Here is a 25,179-nt window from a genome sequence, read left to right as displayed (position 1 = left end):
GCAATTACACGGCCGACTGCAGCAATTCTTGCTTTAGACCAATGTAAGGCTTTTGACCGGGTTTCGCACCGTTATCTGTTCCAAATTATGAAACATCTTGGATTCGGTGACGACTTCATTACAGTGCTTCGCAATATATACACCGCTGCCACTTCTAGGGTCATTGTTAATGGTCAGTTCACCCGACCGATTCCTATTGAAAGATCAGTAAGACAAGGATGCCCCATGTCTATGCCTCTCTACGTCATAGCAATTGAGCCACTTCTCCGGATGCTCCATTGCAAACTTCAGGGCTTAACCGTCTACTCATACAACATAAAATGTATTGCCTATGCGGACGACGTGAGTGCTGTAATACGGTCGGAACGTGAGCTCCGGGAGATCGCTGACAGTATCACTGACTACGAACGAGCGTCAGGCTCCAAATTAAATTATACGAAGACCAGATTATTGCCGATTGGGGGAGGCTTTCCGACAGATGGTACTTGTCCCTACAGGTTGTGCGAGACTGTCAAACTGCAAGGTATAAAAATGAGCAGTTGCCCTATAAGAACAACGGCAGTCAATTGGAAAGAACTCTTGGCCATCACGAAAGCCTGCCTTCAACAAAATAAAGGCCGAGAACAGAATCTGCTTCAACGAGTTCAATTCATCAATACCAAGATTCTTTCCAAAATCTGGTATGTTGGGCAGGTTCTCCCGGTGGTAGACACTGTTGCCAGGGGCATCATGTCGGCAGTCGGATGGTATGTTTGGAGGGGTGAGATATTCAAGGTGGGGATCAACGTCGTCACTCTCCCTCCGGAGGAAGGGGGCCTGGGTCTAATAGATGTCCCAACGAAATGCAAGGCTCTCCTCGTACGTAATACACTGCAGCTGTGCCACAAATACCCCGACAGCGCACTTCGTATGGCCATAAGGACATATCAACCATACAACATGCTAATACCAATAAACCTAGGGGAAGTGCACTATAAGGCGAATCATATCAGGATGTTTCTCTTGGAAGCCAGCTACCTGAAGTCGAAATCGAGTGCTCCATTAAGTGATCTAACATCTGCTCAACTATATCGTCTGATGAACGAAACTGGAAGAGCCAACCGCATGGCGACGAAGTACCCCTCTACGGATTGGACTCGAATCTGGACAAACATCAATAACAGTGTTCTAGGCACTGACGTCCGATCCACTTGGTATAAAATTGTCAATCAGACAATACCAACTAGAGAGCGACTCCATAAAATACACCTGTCGGTTTCAGACAAGTGTCGAGAATGTAATGTCATCGACACCTTACAACACCGTTGTGCCTGTGGTGAGAACGGCCATATATTGAACTGGTGTCGTAGGACCATGGCATTGATCTGCAGGACTACACCGCAGAACATCTCTCTAACATCGATTCTCCAACCGGATGGAACTTACTATCCGGTAACCAAAAAGAACACGTGGACATGGTTGGCAGCGCACACACTGCACTACATCATTAATGCCCAGGAAGACCGGACATATATGGGCTACAGAGTATACCTAGCCACACAGGCTAAGTTACTGATGAGGGACCCCAAATATAAGCGAAAGTTTGCCAATTATATCGCGGCATTACAACTAGTGACGATATGACACACATACTATGGAGGGACTTATAAGAGGATGCTAGACGAACAGATGGATCAACGAACAGGTGTTCAGTTTTTACAACCCAAGTGCACTATTATTGTACTTGTACTTTTTTTTTCTTGCTTACATTAGGACTTCGTTTTTGTACTATCCTCCATAGTCGAGTGAAAGTTTTCAGTTTGTGGCTCACGTTGTGAATGTCACTTTTTCCGAAGGAACATTTCCTACCATCACACTCCAGCACACCACAGGACGGTTTGCGGACTCCAGCGACGTCTGCCCTCACATCTGCGAGAAGACAACCCGGGGGAAAAGAAAGGATCACTTAACGACCGAGGCCAAGCTTTAATGCTTGGGGTAAAAAAGTGAAGGCATATTGATTTCGAGAAGACGAGTTTTGACGATTGCGTGTCAGCTGAGTCAGTGCCACCTTGTTGGAGGCCGAGCAGGGGAATGTTAACAAGGAAAATACTCTTCTTTTCTATACAGAAGAAGTCTTTTTATTTCGTCATGAATAAAAACATTACGCAGGGGAATGATTTAAAGGAAAACAAGTTTCTTTTCTTTACAGAAGAAGTAAATTTATTTCATCGTGAAGCAGAAAATTTTCTTTCAAGGGCGATGAAGCCAGGCCGAGAAAATAAAAAAAAAATAAAATAAAAAAAAAAGTGGTTAAGGCGTCTGACTAGAAATCAGATTCCCTCTGGGAGCGTAGGTTCGAGTCCTACCGACTGCGTCCGTTTTTTCTTTTTTTGTTTAAGAAGAAGGAGCAGAAAATTTCGCAGTTTGTCTGTCGTTTTGGTACCTCGCCTCTCACAGCCGTTTATAGTTCCTGTCCTTTTGATAAGGGCGAATTCCAAGCGTCAGCTGAGCAAAGTCGGGACAAGTCGGGACATACTACAGGATGGTCTGCGTGGAGCAACGACGACAAAAACCTTAATTTAACAGCACGCGGCTCACATACTATATACGAAAAAACTAGCGCCACTTGCGGTGGCCGGGAATCGAACCCGGATCAACTGCTTGGAAGGCAACTATGCTCACCATTACACCACCACCGCACAGCCGCCCCTCGCGACGCCGCGCTGTGTCGGCTTCCCGCCCGCCAGCTGCGGCCCACGGTGATAGTAGCTGTAGGCGCTTTACGAGGTAGGAGGGTGCATCCACACGCATTCGGGTAGCGCCTCCACGCACGCTGCGTCTTTGGGCGAGACTAGTCGCCGCAGCCGCAAGGTTACTCACACGATAGTGATGAGTGGTCGTTTTAAGGCAGTGTAGTGGAGGACTCCGCGTGTGTAGCACTTTTTTCGGTTGCATCCGACGTCGCTGGGTGGCAATCCCACTTTCCCTGCAGAAAACTGCTCGGGAAGCACGGGCAGCTTGTCGAGCATCGGTGGTTCAGTGGCATGTGCCTCAGTAGTGCAGTAAGCAGCGCGTAAGTCTCATAATCTTAAGGTTTGCCGGCACGATAACTCAGCGTGTTCGGTCTGACAGTTATCTGCCCTCTGTAATAAAAGACTGAGTCAACGATGAACTTGAACGGGCGTCATCGGACGTCCGCCCCCAACAAATGCAACGAACGAAATGAGAACAAAAAAAAAAAAAAAAGTGGTAGAATGCTCGCTTAGCACGCGGGCGGCCCGGGTTCGATTCCCGGCCGATGCATCGTTCTGCTGTTATCGCTATAATGCTGCCGCACCGATTCCTCGCTTGTGCTCCGTCAGCCTCAGGAATGTATAGCAGGATTCGCTGTGAGAAGAACCAAACACGCAGCACGCAAGAGACCGTACTTGGACGGTCGCGTGCTATTTCTGAGCTGTAACGTCGGCCTGGCCCAACAGGCCGCTGTGTTCAGGCGCCGCAAGGGCGATGGACTGTAACCTCAGGCAGTGCTGCGTTCCGTTGAAAAAGCTGCGGCAGCAGTTTAATCTAGCAAGTCGGGAAAGCACGTGTAGCAACACAACAGATTCTTCAGAGAGCGCAAACTGTCTATCTCTAATATGCGAGACTTACCAAGTTTCCTGGAACGTTGCTTGCAACGTGCCTCGGTAGCGCAGTAGGTAGCGCGTAAGTCTCATAATCTTAAGGTCGTGAGTTCGATCCTCACCCGGGGCATTTAATTTGCTGTACATCACGGCTGAATTAACGGTGTTGCTGTTGCTAGGGAACGAACTTAATTGTCATTCGTTATCCACAAGGAGTCTACGCTCAGCGTCAAAATGTTTATTTCCAATTATGACAACATACAACTTTGATCTTTCTCTTAACCTGTTATGAGTAAAATAACGAATAGTCAATTTCGAGCTGTGCGCAAATATGCTGGCAAACAGAGAACAGCAGTGAGTCCAGGTTCAGCACGAAATACGAGAGGAGACGGAGTGAACCTACGTCATAGCGCAAATCCGGTGTGGTCTAGTGGCTAGAATACCTGGCTTTCACCCAGGAGGCCCGGGTTCGATTCCCGGTACCGGAACGGAAGTTTTTACGCACCCAACGCTCCATGTTTTGGCCTTCCAACGTTCGTTTTTCGCCCTCCTTGCGGAGCTTCAACCGAATGTAATCAGGGAAAACAGGCACATGATGCAATTACTGTCAGCACCGGGGTAAAGGGAGAGGAGGCGCTGGTCAGCTGTTGGGCTGCTACCAGCGTCAGTGGGAAGTCGGTGAAGTCGCCAGTTGCGCCAGAAGCCAGATATTACCGTAGTACGCCTACACACGCGTTCCAGTTATTCACGTTGCTTGCAGCCGCTCCATCCGCAAGAAGCGTGAGCCCGGATAGCTCAGTCGGTAGAGCATTAGGCTTTTAACCTAAGGGTCCAGGGTTCGAGTCCCTGTCCGGGCGAAGATTTTTAACGTTTCCGTAATGGCTCGTCTCGTAGCGATGGTAGCCCTGCCGTAATCAGTGCACGGAGTTCGTTTCCTGTCAAAATTCTGCGCAGACGGGTTTGATTTTTCACGATTCGAGGGACTCTTCAGTTACGAGCAGTCGTGGCCGAGTGGTTGCGGCGTGCGGACGTGCCCGTCGCGAGCTCCGCTAGCAGCTGTGTTTACATCGTTGGTCGCCGTGGTTTGCAGCGGCCTGGTGTCTTTACTCAGCGTGTTTCTTCTCTTTTTGTAAGTTTTAAAGGATTAATTGTGGACCATGGTGACGTACAACCGTTCTAATACTATTCAGTTGTTGTTTGACCGCGAATTTCCGCGTCCCACGGCTTTTGAAATTCACCATTGGATCAGATCGGAATTGCAAATAGACCCGGCTTTGCTTGATGGTGTACATTTAGATTTTATTGTTAATTCAGTGTTCTTGAAAATCCTTGATAGTGAATTATGTGAGCGTTTGGTGGCCGTCAACGGCGGGGTTCGGAAATTTAAATATGCTGACGGGAATATTAGTGATGTTAAGGTGCTACATGCCGGTTATGGTATACGCAATGTGAAAGTTTTCCATCTGCCCTTTGAAGTGCCCTTAGATTAAATTCGCCGTGCATTAAGTTTATATGGGACTATCTTTGCTGTCACTAAAGATTATTGGTCGTCCGCGTATGTTTATCAATGTGATAACGGCGTGCGTACTGTACGGATGGACTTAAAGAAACACATTCCGTCCTTTGTTATCATAGGCGGCCATAGGGCTTTCATCTCCTACACCGGCCAACCTCCAACGTGCTCTCTCTGTCATTCCACTGAACATATGCGGAATTCTTGTCCTAGACGGCGCCCTGTACAGTTGCCCCTTGACCACTCAGGTAGTTACGCAGGTGCCCTTCTTAGAGGTTCTCCACCACCGGCTGAGTCGCTAGATCGTGAACAGGTTGCAGCAGGTGTGTCTATTCTTCCTAGTGTACCTGTTGTTCCACCTACGCCTGTTGTCGCCAATGCCCCTGACGTTAGCTCTGAATGTCGTCCGACCGACCGTTCTGCTCCGTTGCAGGAGACGACTTCCGTGGCTTCACTCGTTGATGAAAGTGATCCGAGTGTTCCGGAATTACGTGCTATTACTGCCGTAGTTAGTGAGACCGCGCCTGCCCCAATGGTTCTACAGTGTCAATCGTCCTCCCCATGTGATGTTGCACCTTCAGTGCCTGTTGTGTTGGACATCCCTGCTGGGGATTGTGCACCTACTGCCACTCCTGACAAGGTTGCGGACTCCAACCCATCCCCCAGTAACATTGCTGCTCCAGCGAATATCTTGCGCCTTTCTCCACCTCACGCGGAGAACTTGGTTATGGATGTAGAACCACACTCTGTTGCCTCAGTGGGAAACATAAAGACTAAGTTGCAGGATACTGACTTTGCCACGCAACGAGAAAAACGCGTGCGAGAGCAAAGTCAGAAGCTTAAGGGTATGCTAGGAAAGGGTACCAGCGGCCGGGAAATTTCCCCCCCGTCGAAAAAGATTAGTACTGACACGGAATCTCGTAAACAGCGCAAATCGCAGACTCGCGCGTCAAGGAAAACCCCGTCGGGTGACACAACCGGCGGCAGTTTGTCGGACGGAGACACGACCAACCCTGCGCCGCTCTCCTGGGCGGACGATGTTGACATGTAACTGCCACGGTAGCCTGCTTTCCGTCTCCGGTGAGTCTGCGCCTTATCGGTGACTCCCTTTCAAGAATTTATCTCTGTGCCCTATACCCATGCGTCCTATAGCTACATGGTTAAAATAGCCACCTTAAATATCACCTGTATTGCGGCTCCTCAGAAATTGCAAGCCTTGGCAAATTTTATCCAACATTGTCGGTACGATTTTATTTTTCTGCAGGAAGTGAGCGTTGTGTCCCTTGATGTTTTAACGGGGTATTCCGCCATTTATAATATCGACCCGGAAGCTAGGTGTGGTACCGCTATCTTATATAAGTTTGCAGAAGAGCCGACGCGAGTCAAACGACTACCGACCGGCAGAGGGATCTCGTGTGTTATCGGAGGCCTGCAACTGGTTAACATTTACGCTCCGTCTGGCACCAGCTTAAAGAGGGCGAGAGCGAGGTTTTTCATTGAAGATGTACCCACCTTGATTGGTAGCCCGACGGTGCCCGTCGTATTGGGGGGCGATTTTAATTGCGTGGTTGCGGACAGTGATCAGTTTCCCACGGCTCATAAGTGCGTCGACCTTGGTCGTCTGATTGCAAGCTTCCAGTTAGCGGATGTGTGGCGTGTTCTCTATCCTCAACAGCACGTCTTTACGTATTTCTATCGAAATGGGGCTAGTAGACTTGATAGACTCTATGTGTCGACCTGCATTGCAGATCACCTAATTAGTGCCGACGTCGCCCCTGTCTGTTTTTCCGATCACTGCGCCTTCTTCTGCGACCTTCACGCGCCGCAACTCCGCCAGTTACGTCGATCTCGGGCGTGGAAGTTTAACGTGACCCATGTCCGTGCCCCCTCGTTGTGTCGGCAGATTCACGATACGCTCTCTTCCTGCGGCGAAAAGCTGGCTAACTACGCCTCAGTTGTCAATTGGTGGGTTCAACTGGCCAAACCGTCTATCCGCGCTGTTTTAAAGTGTTTTAGCGCCGAAGCTGCGCTGTGGAAACATAGAACCACTGAATATTATTATCAGATTTTAAAGGATGCCGTCTCTTTACCGGATATTGTCGATGAGCGATTTCTGATTCAGTTAAAAGCCGTCAAAGCTCAAATTTTTAAATTGCAAGCCCAAGACTTTCAGGGCTCCTTACTCAGAAGTCGCTGTGTAGGGACTTTTGATGAGTCACCGACTATTCACCATATCGAAAGAGAGCGGAGACGGGGTGCTACTAAATTTATTCGGTCTCTTAGACTGGAGACTGGGGAGCGTCTAACCACAGAGAGGGACATACGTGCGCATATTTTTGCCCATTTTAATGCCGCGTTTCAATGTAGCGACCACGATAGGGCGGCCGCAGATGTACTCATGGGTGAAATGCGGAACCTGCTTACACGCGAGGACAATGACACCCTCCTTTCCGCCATCACGACGGAGGAGATGAGCGATGCACTCAGATCGTCTGCTCGCATCAAGTCCCCAGGTCCTGACGGAATTCCTTTAGGATTCTACCTCGAGTTCTGGGATCTCTTAGAACCTATCCTCACAAAGGTCGCAAATGAATTGTTGAGTGGCCTTCCGTGTCCGGCAGAGATTCTAGAGGGTATAGTCATTCTTCTCCCTAAGACCGCTGGGGCTGACACAGTTGAAAACTTTCGCCCGATCACGCTGTTAAACAGTGACTACAAACTTTTCAGCAAATACGTCGCAACCAGGCTGCACACTGTGATGCGAAAAATCATTAGCCCTTTCCAGATGTGCGCTGTGACAGGGAGAGGTATCCTTGCCGCCGTGAGCACGTATAGGGACGTCGTGGCTCACACTGCTGCCACACGGACTCCGGGGGCGATTCTATCGATTGACTTTAGGAAGGCTTTTGATAGGATTAACCACGATTACCTCTTTGCCTTGTTAGGTCACATCGGCTTTCATATGAACTTTGTCTCCGCCCTTAAAAATGTCCTCACGAAAGCGTGTTCTCGCATTCTGATAAATGGCACCCTTTCGGCTCCCTTTAGGATTGCACGGTCTGTGCGGCAAGGGTGTCCCCTCTCTATGTCCCTCTTTGTTATCGCTCTTGACCCCCTCCTCCGCCGAATTGGGCGCACTGTCAGTGGGATCGATGTAGAGGGTGTACGGGCGTCGTGCTTTGAGTACGCCGACGATGTCGGCGTCCTTGTACGACAAGAAAAGGACATCCCTTTAGTTGAACCTGTGTTCAGTCTTTTTGCCCAGGCTACAGGTGCGGAACTGAACCCGCATAAGACGGTGCTACTCCCAATAGGTGCCTGTCGCAACTATGCTGCCGATTCCTGGCATACCACAGCTGCCTCCCACATGTTGCTCGGCATTCACTTCTTTGCTTGCCCCATAAAGATGGCCGCTCACAACTGGCGCCGTATTTCGACGACTGTCAAGGGTCTCATGGTCCGTCACGCCACCCGGCAATTACATCTTCTACAGCGTGTCGAATTGATCAATGTTCACATTCTGGCTAAAGCGTGGTATGTGGCCCAAGTGCTCAACGTCCCACCTCCGTTGGCACGCACAATCAGCCAAGCAGCACTCTGGCTGCTGTGGCGTGGTCATATTTTCAAGGTGAAACTTGCCACATGTACCCAGCCTCCGTCTCGCGGAGGACTGGGTCTCGTAGATGTCAGAAAGAAATGTTCTGCCCTGCTTGTCAACCGACTTGCCACCATTGTAGACAACAGCCCTCGCAGTACGACGCTGCCCTCTTCCGCGCCCATGAGCCCCTTTCTGACAGTGCACCGATCGATGTCTCGCGGATACCTTACAAGCTTGCTATATTCAGAGATTTTTTCTTGTCCCGCAGTTATCATGTTTCACTAGCTCGCGACCGCAGGACGCGGTCTGCCACCTCTTTGTATCGTGAGATGATTGGTTTGCCACCACCGAATAACTTAGTCCGTCAATATCCCCACAACAACTGGGTTCTTGTTTGGCAATACATCAGCAACTAGTTGTTACCGAAAGAAGTGCGAAGGACGTGGTATACGGTCATCACTCGCACTGTGACCACCAACGACCGACTGGCGACTATTCACCTAATTCCGTCCTCTAAGTGCGAGTACTGTGACGAACGGGGTACACTTGAGCATCGGTTTCTTTGCAGAACCACACGAGATGTGTGGGCTATTTCCTGCGACATGCTCGCACTCATTAACAGGACTGACAAACGGGCGTTTTCCCCGCTAACGGCTGTCATCCCCGACATTAAACCTTTTCCGCAATCTAAGCGAAATGCTACAGTGTGGATTTTAGGGCATACCACCTACGCTATATTTGCCAGAAATATAATTGATCCAGTCGACTACTTGTTTTATCTGTGGGAGCGCCATGAAACGCTCCGGAGGACAGCCTCATATCAGAGATGCTTTCAGCGCTTTTTGCAAATCCCCATTGAACAGCAACTTCGGAAAGTCTTCAATCTGGCACCGACTGTTCTCCAACCTTAATGACGACGTCGATCATGGTCCTGAAATGTGAACAGATGTAATAGCGTGTTGACGTTACGAAAGAACTAGGAAACAGAAAACTGAAGAAGAAACTAGAAACACATTGAACTGAAAAATAATGGAATACGGAATTACTTTTCTTTCTTCCTTTTCTTTGATTGTTTTCATAACTTTCCTTTTTCCTTTCTTTGAGATTGGAACGAACTTTCGTTTTATTTCGAGTGTGACTTGTACTCCCTTTCGAGGGCTTATTCTTCCTTTCTTTCATTTGGTATTTCGCTTTCTTCTTTCCTACGGAGATCGCTTGCTTTGATATTCTATGTTGCCTGTTTTGCTCGCTCCTTTCCGTGAAGACAGCACATTCAAAATCTTCCATTCCTTTCACACTCCTTTCCAAGAGAGGTGTTTTGTTTTTAGTTGCCAAATTATGTGCCATTTCATTTTTTTCCCATTATGGAGAAATAGAATTTGCTCATTTTTCTTTCAGGTTCGTTTCTTAATTTCATGTCCCGGCAGAGTTGAGGGCTTCTAAGTTCATCGTGTTTTCTTTTTCTTCTCCCACTGCACTTCTTGTCGTTCTCTTCCAGCAGGAAACGCTGAATTTCTTTAGTTTTGGGATGATGTTTTCGTTTCCTTTGCGGCTCCAAATATTTCTTTCCTCTTTCTCCAGCCAACGGGCTCCAATGTTAAGTTCCACACTATTCATCATGCCAGTCGGCAATTAATAATAAATAAACAAAAAAACCAAAAACATATTTTAAGAAACATAAAAAATTAAAAAAATTCAGTAGCCAAAAAAAATCACAAAAGAACAGTTACCTACAACAGACTCAGGTGGCGACTTGGTGACAGGTCTGGGGGAGACATTGTGGCCAGGCCTCGGGACATTCGACCCCTGCCCTCTTTGCCTCTGCCTGCCTGTTGCTCTGGTTGCATCTTTGTTCATTGTAAAACAAAAAAACAAAAAAAAAAACAAAAAAAGTCCTACCGGCTGCGTGCGATTATGCGTAAAGAGGAGCAAATAAAAAAAAAATTTTAAAAAGTCCTACCGACTGCGTCTGTTTTTTCTTCTTTTGTTTAGGAAGAAGGAGCAGAAAATTTCGCATTTCGCCTGTCGTTTTGGTACCTCGCCACAAAAAAAAAAGTCCTACCGACTGCGTCTGTTTTTTCTTCTTTTGTTTAGGAAGAAGGAGCAGAAAATTTCGCATTTAGCCTGTCGTTTTGGTACCTCGCCACACCTCACCTCTCACAGCCGTTTATAGTGCCTGTCCCTTTGATAAGGGCGAATTCCAAGCGTCAGCTTTCAAAAAAAAAAAAAAAAAAAAAAAAAAGGTCCTGCCGACTGCGTCCCTTTTTTTATTTTCTTTTGTTTCAGAAGAAGGAGCAGAAAATTTCGCAGTTTGCCTGTCGTTTTGGTACCTCGCCTCTCACAGCCGTTTATAGTTCCTGTCCTTTTGATAAGGGCGAATTCCAAGCGTCAGCTTTCGCGTCAGCCGAGCAAAGTCGGGACAAGTCGGGACATACTACAGGATGGTCTGCGTGGAGCAACGACGACAAAAACCTTAATTTAACAGCACGCGGCTCACATACTATATACGAAAAAACTAGCGCCACTTGCGGTGGCCGGGAATCGAACCCGGATCAACTGCTTGGAAGGCAACTATGCTCACCATTACACCACCACCGCACAGCCGCTCCTCGCGACGCCGCGCTGTGTCGGCTTCCCGCCCGCCAGCAGCGGCCCACGGTGATAGTAGCTGTAGGCGCTTTACGAGGTAGGAGGGTGCATCCACACGCGTTCGGGCAGCGCCTCCACGCACGCTGCGTCTTTGGGCAAGACTCGTCGCCGCGGCCGCAAGGTTACTCACACGATAGTGATGAGCGGTCGCTTTAAGGCAGTGTCGTGGGGGACTCCGCGTGTGTAGCACTTTTTTCTGTTGTATCCGACGTCGTTGGGTGGCAATCACACTTTCCCTGCAGAAAACTGCTCGGGAAGCACGGGCAGCTTGTCGAGCATAGGTGGTTCAGTGTCATGTGCGTTAGTAGCGCAGTAGGCTGCGCGTAGTCTCATGATCTTAATGTATGCCGCCACGATAACTCAGTGCGTTCGGTGTGAGGGTTATCTGCAGTATGTAATAAAAGTCTGAGTCAACGATGAACTTGAACTGTGCTCTTTGGACGTCGGCCCCCAACAAATGCAACGATAAAAATGAGGTGTGAAACAGTATATATATGTAAATTGAAGGGGATCACTGCTGTCAGCTGCAGCGACGAGTTAAAATGCGTATCAGACCGGGATTCGACCCAGGGCTCTTCTTCTTACTAGGCAGGTGCGTTCATCGTTGTTCCATTCCGGACTACCGGGTGAAGAAGCCTTTCCACACAGGCATCTGTCAAAACTCCGGGTGATCAAAAAGTCAGTATAAATTTGAAAACTGAATAAATTATGGAATAATGTAGATAGAGAGGTACAAATTGACACATATGCTTGGAATGACATGGTGTTACAAAGTTAATAAAATGTCCGAGAGATGGCGCTTCATCTGATGAGAATAGCAATAATTAGTATAACAAAGTTAGACAAAGCAAAGATATGTTCGTCACTGGAAATGCTCAATATGTCCACCATCATTCCTCAACAATAGCTGTAGTCCAGGAATAATGTTGTGAACAGCACTGTAAAGCATGTCCGGAGTTATGGTGAGGCATTGGTGTCGGATGTTGTCTTTCAGCATCCCTAGAAATGTCTGTCGATCACGATACACTTGCGACTTCAGGTAACCCCAAAGCCAATAATCGCACGGACTGAGGTCTGGGGACCTGGGAGGCCAAGCATGACGACAGTGGCGGCTGAGCACACGTTCATCACCAAACGACGCGCGCAAGAGATCTTTCACGCGTCTAGCAATATGGGGTGGAGTGCCATCCTGCATAAACATCGTACGTTCCACCAGGTGTTTATCAGCCAGGTTGGGGATGATGCGATTCTGTAACTTATCGGCGTACCTCTCACCCGTCACGGTAGCAGTTATAAAACCAGAATCATCATTTCCTCGAAGAAAAAAGGCCCGATAACGGTAGATGTGGTAAATCCAACCCATACCGTGACTTCCTCCTCGTGCAATGTAGTATCCACGACCGTTCTTGGATTTTCGGTAGCCCAACTTCTGCAGTTGTGGGCGTTGACAGACCTACGGAGCGTGAAATGAGCTTCGTCGGTCCACAACACGTTACTCAACCAATCGTCGTCTTCCGCCGTCTTTTAAAATGCCCACACCGCAAATGCCCTCCACTTCACTAAATCGCCAGGTAACAGTTCTGATGCCGATGGATTTTGTATGGATAGCATCGGAGGGTACGCCTCAGTGCCAACCAAACAGTAGTGTATGGAATGCCGGTGCGACGTGCGACTGCACGAGCGCTGACTTCCCCGTGCATAGACAAGCCCGCTACAGTCTCCATTTCTTCCTGAACTGTCTCAGCAGCATCACGCCTTGGGCTTGGGCTCGGTCTCCCACTACGGGGTCTATCGTCTAAACAACCCGTGGCTTCGAACTTCGAAATCATTCTCGTCACAGCTGCATTTGTCAACGGACCTTTACCCGTTCGAATCCCCTTCCTATGGCGATAGGATCGTAACGCCGAACTAGCACATTCCCCATTCTGATAATACAGCTTCACTAAAAGCGCCTTTTCAGGAAACGTCAACATGCTGCGACTGCTCGCGCATCTGACTCTCTCTCTCTCATTACAGCTCCTTTTATACACGATTGTCATGAGCAGTCATTGACGTTTTGCTGTCCAGCGCCATCCGTCGGACATTTTGTGCACTTTTTTGTTGTAATAAAACCCCATGTCATTCCAAGCGTATGTGTCAATTTGTACCTCTCTATCTACATTATTCCGTGATTTATTCAGTTTTCAAATTTATACTGACATTTTGATCATCCGGTGCATAATATTTTACCTGTTTCATACATCTTGCACACCCGGTGGAAGAGTTTTGTCATGGCTGGCTCTACCAAGGCTATCAGTAGGTCTGACAGAATAAGTTTGCCCTCGGAGCCTTGTTTCGACTTAGATCTTCCAGAGATTTTTAAAATTCTTCTCGCTGTATCATATCTCCCATCTCATCTTCATCTACATCCACTTCCCTTGCTATAATATTGCTTTCAAGTTCATCTCCCTCGTATAGAGCCTCCATATATTTCTTCAACCTTCCAGCTTTATGTAAATGTTGCTGCATCAAGCCACGGCACACACAAGATTTGTGATATAGGATGCAGATATGGAAATGACAACTGATTGTGCAACGATAGAACAGCAAAGACAACCTGTGAATAAATATATAACACTTGGATCTTGGATATGTGATGATTATGGACAACTCTAATATTGCAACGATAATGATCGTCCAGAAATACGTATTGCGAGTTTCAAAAGTGAAAATGATATTAACAATTATTACGGAACAGAGACAGCTAAGACCAGAAGAAAGAATACGAACATGTTTCCTTAAAAGCAAGCTTACAGGAAGGTGTGTTTTGTAGCGTAACAGGGTTGAAGTTCCAGAGTTAGAGTGCTTACCGTCCGGTATTTATGCACCCAACTGATAGCTGTGCGACATCGGTACGAACATGTTGCAGAAATTCAGGCTTTATATCTAGCGAGAGTATGACCTACTTCGCAGTTGCCGTTGTTGCCTATGGAAATGAAGTAATACTTCATAGCTGATGTTGTTGTTGTTGTTGTTGTTGTTGTGGTCTTCAGTCCTGAGACTGGTTTGATGCAGATCTCCATGCTAATCTATCCTGTGCAAGCTGCTTTATCTCCCAGTACCTACTGCAACCTACATCCTTCTGAATCTGCTTGGTGTATTCATCTCTTGGTCTGTCTCTACGATTTTTACCCTCCACGCTGCCCTCCAATACTAAATTGGTGATCCCTTGATACCTCAGGACATGTCCTACCAACCGATCCCTTCTTCTAGTCAAGTTGTGCCACAAACTTCTCTTCTCCCCAATCCTATTCAATACCTCCTCATTGGTTACGTGATCTACCCACCTAATCTTCAACATTCTTCTGTAGCACCACATTTCGAAAGCTTCTATTCTCTTCTTGTCCAAACTATTTATTGTCCATGTTTCACTTCCATACATGGCTACACTCCATACAAATACTTTCAAAAACGACTTCCTGACACTTAAATCTATACTCGATGTTAACAAATTTCTCTTCTTCAGAAACGCTTTCCTTGCCATTGCCAGTGTACATTTTATATCCTCTCTACTTCGACCATCATCAGTTATTTTGCTCCTCAAATAGCAAAACTCCTTTACTACTTTAAGTGTCTCATTTCCTAATCTAATTCCCTCAGCATCACCTGACTTATTCGACTACATTCCATTATTCTCGTTTTGCTTTTGTTGATGTTCATATTAAATCCTCCTTTCAAGACACTGTCCATTCCGTTCAACTGCCCTTCCAAGTCCTTTGCTGTCTCTGACAGAATTACAATGTCATCGGCGAACCTCAAAGTTTTTATTTCTTCTCCCTGGATTTTAATACCTACTCCAAATTTTTCTTTTGTTTCCTTTACTGCTTGCTCAATATACAGATTGAATAACATCGGGGAGAGGCTACAACCCTGTCTCACTCCCTTCCCAACCACTGCTTCCCTTTCATGCCCCTCGACTCTTATAACTACCATCTGGTTTCTGTACAAATTGTAAATAGCTTTCGCTCCCTGTATTTTGCCCCTGCCACCTTTAGAATTTGAAAGAGAGTATTCCTGTCAACATTGTCAAAAGCTTTCTCCAAGTCTACAAATGCTAGAAACGTAGGTTTGCCTTTCCTTAATCTTTCTTCTAAGATAAGTCGTAAGGTCAGTATTGCCTCACGTGTTCCAACATTTCTACGGAATCCAAACTGATCTTCCCCGAGGTCGGCTTCTACCAATTTTTCCATTCGTCTGTAAAGAATTCGCGTTAGTATTTTGCAGCTGTGACTTATTAAACTGATTGTTCGGTAATTTTCACATCTGTCAACACCTGCTTTCTTTGGGATTGGAATTATTATATTCGTCTTGAAGTCTGAGGGTATTTCGCCTGTCTCGTAGATCTTGCTCACCAGATGGTAGAGTTTTGTCAGGATTGGCTCTCCCAAGGCCGTCAGTAGTTCTAATGGAATGTTGTCTACTCCCGGGGCTTTGTTTCGACTCAGGTCTTTCAGTGCTTTGTCAAACTCTTCACGCAGTATCGTATCTCCCATTTCATCTTCATCTACATCCTCTTCCATTTCCATAATATTGTCCTCAAGTACATCGCCCTTGTATAGACCCTCTGTATACTCCTTCCATCTTTCTGCTTTCCCCTCTTTGCCGGCCGGTGTGGCCGTGCGGTTAAAGGCGCTTCAGTCTGGAACCGCGTGACCGCTACGGTCGCAGGTTCGAATCCTGCCTCGGGCATGGATGTGTGTGATGTCCTTAGGTTAGTTAGGTTTAATTAGTTCTAAGTTCTAGGCGACTGATGACCTTAGAAGTTAAGTCGCATAATGATCAGAGCCATTTCAATCATTTTTGTTTTTTAGTTTTCCATTTTTTGTTTTACTGCCATTTGAACCACAAATGTTTCAAGGGTTTGTAGCAAACGTTACCTGTAGAAGTCGCACTTCTTATTCATTGACAGGTTGCCAGTTTCCGTTCATTGACAATCACAACACTTCTTCTTAGAAATTCTTGACGTCCATAATCGAAGTAACAACATAGAAGACAGTGTAGCATTATAAAATTTTGAAAGATGCGCCTGGACGAAAATGAACGTAACATAACGCAGCGTGTTCGTGGGATATTAATGTGTAGCAGGTATATATCGTATAATTCCAGTGGAAGTAGGTATTGATTTACAGATCAGTGGCGGCATTTTGCTTGCTGGTGGTAAAATTCTTTCATTTTTATCCATGCAGCTTTTTAATATTTTTTAAATGTTACCATGTTTTTTATGTTATTATTTTCCTTACGCAATCTTGGGATTTTTAAGAAGAGTTCTGATAACGGTTATTGAATCTAAACCACCAACGCGTTAACAAACGAGAAATGCGACTAGGAATTTAGTTTTATTTGCATTGTGGGTTCAGCTTCCAATTGATATTGTATCATAATCAATGAAGACTTGCAATCTAAGTGTGGAACATAAATAAGAAGAAGGGAAATTGAAGTACTGGTTGAAGAGCAGTTCAGCTGCTCGAACATTAAAGGAGCCGGAGAAATAATTTTGACAACACTCTTAATAATACAGAGAAATAAAAAAAAAGTCTGGTTGTCTTCACATCAGTCGTAGAACAAGATGAAGACGCCGACAGTATAAGCTGGAACAAGGTATACTCTAAACTCTGAGAAAGAAGGAACACCATATAAAGATAGATGAGTAGTGTGCAATGCCTGCAAAAACCAAATACGTTACCGGAAAGAGATAGTACACCTGGAAATCTGATGTCGATTTTGATGCTATGATGGCATACTCTATGTGATCAAAAGTATCCGGACACCCCCTAAAACATACGGCCTTCATATTAGGTGATGGTGCTGCCACCTACTGCCAGGTACTCCATATCAGCGACCTCAGTAGTCATTAGACATCGCGAGAGAGCAGAACGGGACACTCTGCGGAACTCACGGACTTCGAACGTGGTCCGATGATTGGGTGTCACTTTGTCATACGTCTGTATGCGAGATTTCCACATTCCTAAACATCCCTAGATTCACTGTTTCCGATGTGATAGTAAAGTTGAAACGTGAAGGGGCACGTACAGCACAAAAGCGTACAGGCCGACGTCGTCTGTCAACTGACAGGGACCGCCGATAGTTGAAGAGGATCGTAAAGTTTAATAGGCAGACATCTAACCAGACTATCAGACAGGAATTCCAAACTGCATCCGGATCCACTGCAAGTACTTTGACAGTTAGGCGGGAGGTGACAAAATTTTAATTTCATGGTCGAGCGGTTGCTCATAAGCCACACATCACGCCGGTAAATGCCAAACGTCGTCTCGCATGGTGTAAGGATTGAACAGTGGAAAAACGTTGTGCGGAGTGACGAATCACGGTACACAATGTGGCGATCCGATGGCAGGGTATGGGTATGGTGAATGTCCGGTGAACGTCATCTGCCAGCATGTGTAGTGCCAACAGTAAAATTCGGAGGCGGTGGTCTTATGGTGTGGTCGTGCTTTTTCGTGGAGTGCGGTTGCATCCCTTGTTGTTTTGCTTGGCACTATCACAGAAGAGGCCTGCATTGATGTTTGAAGCACATTCTTGCTTCTCACTGTTGAAGAGCAATTCGGTGATGGCGATTGCATCTTTCAACACGATCGAGCATCTGTTCATAGGCACGGCGTGTGGTGGAGTGGTTACACGACAATAACATCCCTGTAATGGACTGGCCTGCACAGAGTTCTGGCCTGAATCCTGTAGAAGACCTTTGGGATGTTTTGGAACGCCGACTTCGTGCCAGGCCTCACCGACAGACATCGATACTTCTACATCTACATCAACACTCCGCAGGCCACCTGACGGTGTGTGGCGGAGGTTACTTTGAGTACCTCTATCGGTTCTCCCTTCTATTCCAGTCTATTATTGTTCGTGGAAAGAAAGATTGTTGGTATGCCTCTATGTGGGCTCTAATCTCTCTGATTTTATCCTCATGGTCTCTTGGCGAGATATACGTAGGACGGAGCAATATACTGCTTGACTCCTCGGTGAAGGTATGTTCTCGAAACTTCAACAAAATCCCGTACCGAGCTACTGAGCGTCTCTCTTACAGAGTCTTCCACTGGATTTTATCTATCATCTCCGTAACGCTTTCGCGATTACTAAATGATCCTGTAACGAAGCGCGCTGCTCTCCGTTGTATCTTCTCCCTCTTTTCTATCAACCCTATTGATATGAATCCAACACCGGTGAGTAGTATTCAAGCAGTGGGCGAACAAGTGTACTGTAACCTACTTCATTTTTTTGGACTACACTTCCTTAGGATTCTTCCAATGAGTCTCAGTCTGGCATCTACTTACTGACGATTAATTTTATACGGCCATTCCATTTTAAATGACTTCTAATCCCTACTACCAGATAGTTTATGGAATTAACTGCTTCCAGTTGCTGACCTGCTATATTGTAGCTAAATGATAAAGCATCTTTCTTTCTATGTATTCGCAGCACATTACACTTATCTACATTGGGATTCAATTGCCATTCCCTGGACCATGCGTCAATACGTTGCAGATCCTCCTGCATTTCAGTACAATTTTCCATCGTTACAAACTCTCGATATACTACAGCATCATCCGCAAAAAGCCTCAGTGAACTTCTCATGTTATCCACAAGGTCATTTATATATATTGTGAATAGCAACGGTGCTACGACACTCTCCTGCGGCACACATGAAATCGCTCTTATTTCGGAAGACTTCTGTCCATTGGAATGACATGCTGCGTTCTGTTGTCTAGGAACTCTTCAATCTAATCACACAATTGGTCTGATAGTCCATATGCTCTTACTTTGTTCATTAATCGACTGTGAGGAAGTGTATCAAACACCTTGCGGAAGTCTAGAAACACGGCATCTACCTGGGAAGCCGTGTCTATGGCCCTCTGAGTCTGGTGGGCGAATAGCGCGAGCTGGGTTTCACACGATCGTCTTTTTCGAAACCCATGCTGATTCCTACAGAGTAGATCTCTAGTCTCCAGAAAAGTCATTATACTCGAACATAATACGTGTTCCAAAATTCTACAACTGATCGACGTTAGAGATATAGGTCTATAGTTCTGCACATCTGTTCGACGACCCTTCTTGTAAACGGGGATGACCTGAGCCCTTATCCAATCTTTTGGAACTCTACGCTCTTCTACGGTAGACCGCTGCAAGAAGGGGGGCAAGTTCCTTCTTCTCAGTGGAGCAATCCTCCTTGAAGAATGGGCTGCCATAACCCAAGAAACCTTCCAGCACGTGATTGAACGTATGCCTGGGAGAGTGGAAGCTGTTATCAAGGCTAAAGGTGAGCCAACACCATACTGAATTCCAGTATTACCGATGGAGGGCGCCACGAACTTCTAAATAATTTTTACCAGGTGTCCGGATACTTTTGATCAAAAGGTGTACGTCACCATAGTAGATCTACTGATAACGGTTTCATTGGCCTCCACCAACAGATAGCGTAGCGGCGTATGTACCAGAGTGCCCTCTCTGTCTACACTTTAACAGGGAACGCTGGCGACCAGAAAGCTTAGTCTGTTGCAGACGTGTGAAGCAAGAAGGAAACCTTGCCACATAGAAGCGCATGTGTTTTCTACAGCCAAGTGACCGAGTTTGAAAGGGGTCAAATTGTGGTCTTCCGAGCGGCGGGACGACCAATTCGGAGATTTGCCACACAAGCGGGCGTGCTGCGTCATTTGTGCAACGTTGCTGGTATCGGTGGTCATGTGAACATTCTGACGCCAATAGATGTTTCGGATGTCCACGCAGCAAAGGCTCACGCCAAGATTGTCGTACTGTAAGGGCAGCAGTGGCAGATCGTACAGCTACCGCAGGGTGGATAAGAGGGCTTGTGACCCCAGTCGTGTCTACACGAACTTTTGTGAACAGATTATTAGCAGTGATACCACTGGCACTCACACCACGTCTTCCACTCACTCCACAGCATCGACGTGCACGGCTCCACTGGTGCCGTCAGAGGATCTCTTCGAAGATGGAATGGCGCGCCCTGGTCTTCAGCGATGAAAGCAGGTTCTGCCTACAGGCAAATAATGGCCGTTTGTACGTACAGCATAGACCTGGTGTGCACTCGCTCGAATGCAGTTGTACATGACACACTAGCCTGGGATGCGATGGGCTACAACTCTCGTTCACCCTTCGTGTTTCTGGGGGGGGGGGGGGGGGGGGGGATGCTAACCAGTGCTCGGTACGTGCAGAATGTTGTTAGACCCGTTCTTTTGCCGTTCTTGCAACAGAAAGGTGATGTGTTGTTCCAACCGGACAATACTCACTCAAACACTGCCCGTGTAAATAAATCTACGTGCTCTCCAAGACACGCAGCAGCTTCCCTTGTCAGAGCGATCTCCAGACTCGTCTCCAATAGAACATATGTGGGATATGACTGGACGAGAAGTAACTCGTGCGACTCTTCAGCCAGGAACTCTTACGGAACTAAGTGAACTGGTCGAGTGGACGTGGTCTAATGTATCCATTGATAGTATTCATCATCTGTAAGATCGAATGGATGCCAAAGTCAGCTCCTGCACTGCCGCCCGTGGAGACTCCACCATGTACTAATATGGGTGTTTCAACATGGATCGACAGCTTGTATCTCAGAACCGCTTGTGCTGTTGACCTGTAAATGCGATCGTTTCATCTACCCATATGCTCTGTTGCAACACTAAATCTTGATTGAATTTGAAGCCTATAAAGGGGTTTAATAATTTTTCTTCCTGCAGCGTATAATAAGGCAACTCCATTCCGTATTAATAAGTGTTTTAGATAAACATGCATTACAGTATCACTGTTGTGATGTAACACCTATTTTCGACTTATTTTGTATCTGTATCGATATTTCTATGTCAGTTGTAATGTTGCTTATGTAGAATGTTGTATCTATCATGGAAATTTTTTGACCATGTATACATATTTCAGTTATGTGAACTTTTGACGATGTTGTTTAAACTGCGCTTGTGAATTTAAATAACTACTAGTATTATAGTTATATAATGTGCTGTAAATGATTTGGTCCATAGTTAGGGAACGTAGGGTTGAATGTAAAAGATGTGGGGAAGTCCCACAATTAGGGAAGTAGTGTGATGGACTGGAAAAGGTGTGGTTGCCGCGCAAGTGGCCACTCGTCCTTTGTGATGGATAAGGAGTCTGGGCTGAGCAGTGCTGTGGTTAACATAACGCTAGCAGAAGCGGATCATTGTGGTTCATATTCTTGGAGTTTTGCGGCCAGAAGTGCTTAAGAGCTGTATTTATGGGCCTCGGATGCTTGATTTGGTGATAATACACTCCTGGAACTGGAAAAAAGAACACATTGACACCGGTGTGTCAGACCCACCATACTTGCTCCGGACACTGCGAGAGGGCTGTACAAGCAATGATCACACGCACGGCACAGCGGACACACCAGGAACCGCGGTGTTGGCCGTCGAATGGCGCTAGCTGCGCAGCATTTGTGCACCGCCGCCGTCAGTGTCAGCCAGTTTGCCGTGGCATACGGAGCTCCATCGCAGTCTTTAACACTGGTAGCATGCCGCGACAGCGTGGACGTGAACCGTATGTGCAGCTGACGGACTTTGAGCGAGGGCGTATAGTGGGCATGCGGGAGGCCGGGTGGACGTACCGCCAAATTGCTCAACACGTGGGGCGTGAGGTCTCCACAGTACATCGATGTTGTCGCCAGTGGTCGGCGGAAGGTGCACGTGCCCGTCGACCTGGGACCGTACCGCAGCGACGCACGGATGCACGCCAAGACCGTAGGATCCTACGCAGTGCCGTAGGGGACCGCACCGCCACTTCCCAGCAAATTAGGGACACTGTTACTCCAGGGGTATCGGCGAGGACCATTCGCAACCGTCTCCATGAAGCTGGGCTACGGTCCTGCACACCGTTAGGCCGTCTTCCGCTCACGCCCCAACATCGTGCAGCCCGCCTCCAGTGGTGTCGCGACAGGCGTGAATGGAGGGACGAATGGAGACGTGTCGTCTTCAGCGATGAGAGTCGCTTCTGCCTTGGTGCCAATGATGGTCGTATGCGTGTTTGGCGCCGTGCAGGTGAGCGCCACAATCAGGACTGCATACGACCGAGGCACACAGGGCCAACACCCGGCATCATGGTGTGGGGAGCGATCTCCTACACTGGCCGTACACCACTGGTGATCGTCGAGGGGACACTGAATAGTGCACGGTACATCCAAACCGTCATCGAACCCATCGTTCTACCATTCCTAGACCGGCAAGGGAACTTGCTGTTCCAACAGAACAATGCACGTCCGCATGTATCCCGTGCCACCCAACGTGCTCTAGAAGGTGTAAGTCAACTACCCTGGCCAGCAAGATCTCCGGATCTGTCCCCCATTGAGCATGTTTGGGACTGGATGAAGCGTCGTCTCACGCGGTCTGCACGTCCAGCACGAACGCTGGTCCAACTGAGGCGCCAGGTGGAAATGGCATGGCAAGCCGTTCCACAGGACTACATCCAGCATCTCTACGATCGTCTCCATGGGAGAATAGCAGCCTGCATTGCTGCGAAAGGTGGATATACACTGTACTAGTGCCGACATTGTGCATGCTCTGTTGCCTGTGTCTATGTGCCTGTGGTTCTGTCAGTGTGATCATGTGATGTATCTGACCCCAGGAATGTGTCAATAAAGTTTCCCCTTCCTGGGACAATGAATTCACGGTGTCCTTATTTCAATTTCCAGGAGTGTATTATTATGGCATGGTTTTGGCCCTAAAAAACTATAATTACGGCGCCAAGAAGATCAGTAATAGAGCGAGGCCAAGAATACTACCAGGACTGCATTGCCGACAGGTTAACAGCCACTACACATTGCGCCACCAGTACCATCAGCTTTCCACAAAAAAATTTTATACACTCCCGGAAATTGAAATAAGAACACCGTGAATTCATTGTCCCAGGAAGGGGAAACTTTATTGACGCATTCCTGGGGTCAGATACATCACATGATCACACTGACAGAACTACAGGCACATAGACACAGGCAACAGAGCATGCACAATGTCGGCACTAGTACAGTGTATATCCACCTTTCGCAGCAATGCAGGCTGCTATTCTCCCATGGAGACGATCATAGAGATGCTGGATGTAGTCCTGTGGAACGGCTTGCCATGCCATTTCCACCTGGCGCCTCAGTTGGACCAGCGTTCGTGCTGGACGTGCAGACCGCGTGAGACGACGCTTTATCCAGTCCCAAACATGCTCAATGGGGGACAGATCCGGAGATCTTGCTGGCCGGGGTAGTTGACTTACACCTTCTAGAGCACGTTGGGTGGCACGGGATACATGCGGACGTGCATTGTCCTGTTGGAACAGCAAGTTCCCTTGCCGGTCTAGGAATGGTAGAACGATGGGTTCGATGACGTTTTGGATTTACCGTGCACTATTCAGTGTCCCCTCGACGGTCACCAGTGGTGTACGGCCAGTGTAGGAGATCGCTCCCCACACCATGATGCCGGGTGTTGGCCCTGTGTGCCTCGGTCGTATGCAGTCCTGATTGTGGCGCTCACCTGCACGGCGCCAAACACGCATACGACCATCATTGGCACCAAGGCAGAAGCGACTCTCATCGCTGAAGACGACACGTCTCCATTCGTCCCTCCATTCACGCCTGTCGCGACACCACTGGAGGCGGGCTGCACGATGTTGGGGCGTGAGCGGAAGACGGCCTAACGGTGTGCGGGACCGTAGCCCAGCTTCATGGAGACGGTTGCGAATGGTCCTCGCCGATACCCCAGGAGCAACAGTGTCCCTAATTTGCTGGGAAGTGGCGGTGCGGTCCCCTACGGCACTGCGTAGGATCCTATGGTCTTGGCGTGCATCCGTGCGTCGCTGCGGTCCGGTCCCAGGTCGACGGGCACGTGCACCTTCCGCCGACCACTGGCGACAACATCGATGTACTGTGGAGACCTCACGCCCCACGTGTTGAGCAATTTGGCGGTACGTCCACCCGGCCTCCCGCATGCCCACTATACGCCCTCGCTCAAAGTCCGTCAGCTGCACATACGGTTCACGTCCACGCTGTCGCGGCATGCTACCAGTGTTAAAGACTGCGATGGAGCTCCGTATGCCACGGCAATCTGGCTGACACTGACGGGGGCGGTGCACAAATGCTGCGCAGCTAGCGCCATTCGACGGCCAACACCGCGGTTCCTGGTGTGTCCGCTGTGCCGTGCGTGTGATCATTGCTTGTACAGCCCTCTAGCAGGGTCCGGAGCAAGTATGGTGGGTCTGACACACCGGTGTCAATGTGTTCTTTTTTCCATTTCCAGGAGTGTATTTGACACTCTGAAAATGGACCAGGCATCTATGAAATTTGGTTGATTTTAATAATAATCGTGGTATTACTAAAACTCTGTCTTACACCCGTGATTATCCCAAATCACAAACCCGGACAAGAATCCTATCCTCGTGATTTCAATTTCGAGTGTCCTAAACTGTTAAGGAAAGACTTATTTGACAGCTGTAAAAGTAGGTATGATTGATTTCTAATGTGTGGAGCTATAGTGTTTAAAATCCACTTTTATAGTTTGAGAAATACTCCACTTCCAGTGCAATTTTAAATCAATCTGCTGTTATTTTCTTAAACAATTTGTCTTACTTGAAAAGCTGCCCGAAATACTAAATTTAATATGAAATGAAAAAATATTATTAATTGTTGCATTTATGCACGTTGGTCAGAAGTACTAAGTTTCATCAGTTCTGTATCATGAGAAAGAGTTTTAACTTGAATTTAATGTGGTATTGTCATTTGCAGAGTCAACTATATTTTGTAT

The 25,179-nt window shown here is 47.4% G+C and overlaps 5 non-coding genes across 5 annotated transcripts; 3 read left to right on the top strand and 2 right to left on the bottom strand.

Moving 5' to 3' along the window:
* Positions 1-2,609: 2,609 nt before the first annotated feature.
* Positions 2,610-2,681, bottom strand: Trnag-ucc (transfer RNA glycine (anticodon UCC)). Its single transcript has one exon. It is a non-coding gene; the product is annotated as a tRNA-Gly (tRNA).
* Positions 2,682-3,662: 981 nt separating this feature from the next.
* Trnam-cau (transfer RNA methionine (anticodon CAU)) lies at positions 3,663-3,735 on the top strand. Its single transcript has one exon. It is a non-coding gene; the product is annotated as a tRNA-Met (tRNA).
* Positions 3,736-4,021: 286 nt separating this feature from the next.
* On the top strand, positions 4,022-4,093 carry Trnae-uuc (transfer RNA glutamic acid (anticodon UUC)). Its single transcript has one exon. It is a non-coding gene; the product is annotated as a tRNA-Glu (tRNA).
* A 296-nt stretch (positions 4,094-4,389) lies between these two features.
* Positions 4,390-4,462, top strand: Trnak-uuu (transfer RNA lysine (anticodon UUU)). The gene has a single exon. It is a non-coding gene; the product is annotated as a tRNA-Lys (tRNA).
* A 6,780-nt stretch (positions 4,463-11,242) lies between these two features.
* Trnag-ucc (transfer RNA glycine (anticodon UCC)) lies at positions 11,243-11,314 on the bottom strand. The gene has a single exon. It is a non-coding gene; the product is annotated as a tRNA-Gly (tRNA).
* Positions 11,315-25,179: the final 13,865 nt, after the last annotated feature.

The sequence above is a fragment of the Schistocerca nitens genome, unplaced genomic scaffold (assembly GCF_023898315.1).
Source record: "Schistocerca nitens isolate TAMUIC-IGC-003100 unplaced genomic scaffold, iqSchNite1.1 HiC_scaffold_377, whole genome shotgun sequence".
NCBI classification, from domain to species: Eukaryota; Metazoa; Arthropoda; class Insecta; order Orthoptera; family Acrididae; genus Schistocerca; species Schistocerca nitens.
The sequence above is the reverse complement of the archived record's forward strand: the minus strand, read 5'-3'. Positions and strand labels throughout refer to the sequence as shown.